At 30.5% G+C, this 2,743-nt stretch overlaps 1 long non-coding RNA gene across 1 annotated transcript; it reads right to left on the minus strand.

Moving 5' to 3' along the window:
- Nucleotides 1-1,956: 1,956 nt before the first annotated feature.
- LOC111633899 lies at nucleotides 1,957-2,474 on the minus strand. The gene is made up of 2 exons (XR_002758123.1): nucleotides 2,402-2,474; nucleotides 1,957-2,085 (listed from the first exon to the last, which is right to left on the minus strand). It is a non-coding gene; the product is annotated as an uncharacterized LOC111633899 (long non-coding RNA).
- Nucleotides 2,475-2,743: the final 269 nt, after the last annotated feature.

The raw sequence follows: 2,743 nt of genomic DNA on the forward strand, positions 1-2,743 counted from the left end.
AGTCTTGTCTTGAATAAAGTATTTTAAAGGATTAAATAAAATTAAATCAATCACTTATTTTTTTGTGTTATTTTTTTATTTCATATTATTTTTTATCATCAAATATGTTTTTGTTATCAAATATTTCTTTGTCATTTAACATGTTATCATGTTATTTTTTTGACTTTTCTGGAAGTAGGATCTCAAAAAACAAATAGTATTAATGGTGTTGTCTCCCAACCTACTTCTTAATGCACTGCATATATATCCCGCTGCAGAGAAGGCCCTTTCAGCCTCTACGCTAGTTGGTTTCAGGGTCATCAAATAATTATAAATCAAAGATAAGTTTTCACCTCTGACTCCCTCATTTTCATAAACAGCCATTTCCTTTTTTAATAACTTATCATAATCCTTCTCAGTACTAATTTCTTTCCGTTTCATGAAGTTTTCTTTCTCACGCTTTAGTTGGATCTCCAATTTTTGTTCCAAGGTGAAATTCAGGGAATACGGTTTATCTGGATCATCGCTTTCCACCTCCATAATCTCCTCTGCCGTTGCTGCTGGTTCCACTATATATTTATTTACGTGATTCACTAAACTAACCAAGTTTAATCCAAATCGTTAGAGCCATTTTTGTGGTAAATAATTCAATTTTCATTTAAGATCATGTAGCGTGTCACAGACGCCCCCTGGCATTTTTTCAGTCGCAATTTTTCCGAAATTTTTCAAACAATTTTAAAAAATTCAAATTCTCTAATTTCTTCGAGCTGCGAAAAATGAAATAAATAACGTTTTTATTGCGCACCGAGTTTAATCAGGAAAAAAAGTCGAAAAAGTGACGGTGTCTCGAAGCTGAAGCGGCGATACGTCACGTGATTCATTGACGTCACAACCGACCGTAAATTAGAATTATGCACCAGGACTAGGAGAGGATGTTACTTATTTTATTTAGCGCGAAAACACTTTATTTAGCGAGAGCGAAAAGTCAACTGTCAATTAGATCAGCAGAGGTAAAAGGACGGGTGGTGCGGTGTAGAGAGGGAGTGTAGCACGTGCTGCACTGAATGGCAACGTCGCTCTCGCCTCCGAGCGATAGCGCACTTAGCAAAGCGGCAACGCTGACAACGTAGACTTTTGCACCATTATTTAGAAAGTTAATTCAGTATTTGTGGATCCAGCACCTGATGCTGGATCCAGCAGGCCGAAAAATGCGCTGGATCCAGCTGGATTGCTGGATGAGGGATCCAGCAATTGCAATCCTTATTCTAAACTTTTGACCCTTGTATAACTTTAATATCTAAAAAATTTTTACTGAATAATTTTAATCCTATATAAGTATATAGTATACCAGTGTTTCGCAACCCGTATCGTACAAACTCTTTGGAGCTTCTATAAACGTCGCGGCTTACCAGCCTAAAGACCGATCATTTTTATGCATTGATTCAAATAGTATTTTCATTTCTATAGAATATTTGTAAAATTATGAGTTATTGTTTTCGTAAGTTTAACCTATTATCAAAATTTTTACAAATCAACCGTAATATATTTTAAATTTTAAACATTTTTGTTTTAAAAATTACATTGCTTGTTAAATTCAAAGTTTGTCGCTAATCCAAAAAGGTTGGGAAACATTGCAATATACTGAAGAATGAATCGTTGAGTCGTAATGCATTTGTATGTATTCGATTAAATATCATATAAAATCCAGATTTGGTGATGTTCTTTGTGTATTGCTTGGTTCTTGTTATTTTGGTTTGCAGAAACTTTTAATATTCTTCAATTATCAGAATTAATACTTATCACTTTAGAAAAAGTCACGTAAAATTGATGGCGCGCAAAGACGGATATGTTGTTTCGTACAATTGAATACGTCGCATGTACAAATTTCCAAACAGGTAAATATATGTACTGTACCAAACCTAACTTTTATTCAGTTAAGATACATTAGTTTACAAAATTTATTAGCAAAAGAAAACAAATTTATTCCCAATACATTTCTATGTTAACACGTTTATATTCTCTTGACTGTATGAATTACTATTTTTGTCAGAATTGATGCTGCGATTTATTTTTGTCCTCGTTTATTATTTTTCAATAATAAAAAAGCTAAAAAATAAATAATGATATAGTCATTATTATGTTTCTATATATTATAAAAACGAAAAATAATATACAAATTATTTTTAATACTAAAATAATTGATTAAAATAAATTAAATCAGATCATGTCAGTTCACTTCTACAATAAAAGGTTACTTAATGTGCTTAATTTATTATATTAAATCAATTTCTTATCATAATTTTTATTAAAAACTATTTTAACATTTTAGTGATAAAAAATAATTTACAGGTTTAATTTAATTTATGTTTCATTAAATTAATACAGACATTAATTCAAATTCAAAATTGAATAATTATCTTACAAATGTCAAAATTTCTTTTTGCTCTTTCAGGTTCTTCATCATACGATTGTTCTTCATAATCCGGTTGTTCTTCATCATCAGATTGTTCTTTATCAACCGATTGTTCTTCTTCTCCTTAAAATTGTTAAAAATTTACATAAAATAAATTTTAATTTTAGTAAGAAATAATATACTTTGATCTGGTTTTTCATAAAGTATCATATATACAAGGTATGTTTAATTATTCTACATAATGTTAATTGATTGATACGAGCATCTCTGATAACGGATTCACTGCCGCTACGAAAAATTTAACACATTGTAAGCAATTACTATTCGTTAGTGCAGTATGTGGTCTCTTAC

Source organism: Centruroides sculpturatus, unplaced genomic scaffold, assembly GCF_000671375.1.
Source record: "Centruroides sculpturatus isolate CEXI.00-Female unplaced genomic scaffold, Cexi_2.0 scaffold747, whole genome shotgun sequence".
NCBI classification, from domain to species: Eukaryota; Metazoa; Arthropoda; class Arachnida; order Scorpiones; family Buthidae; genus Centruroides; species Centruroides sculpturatus.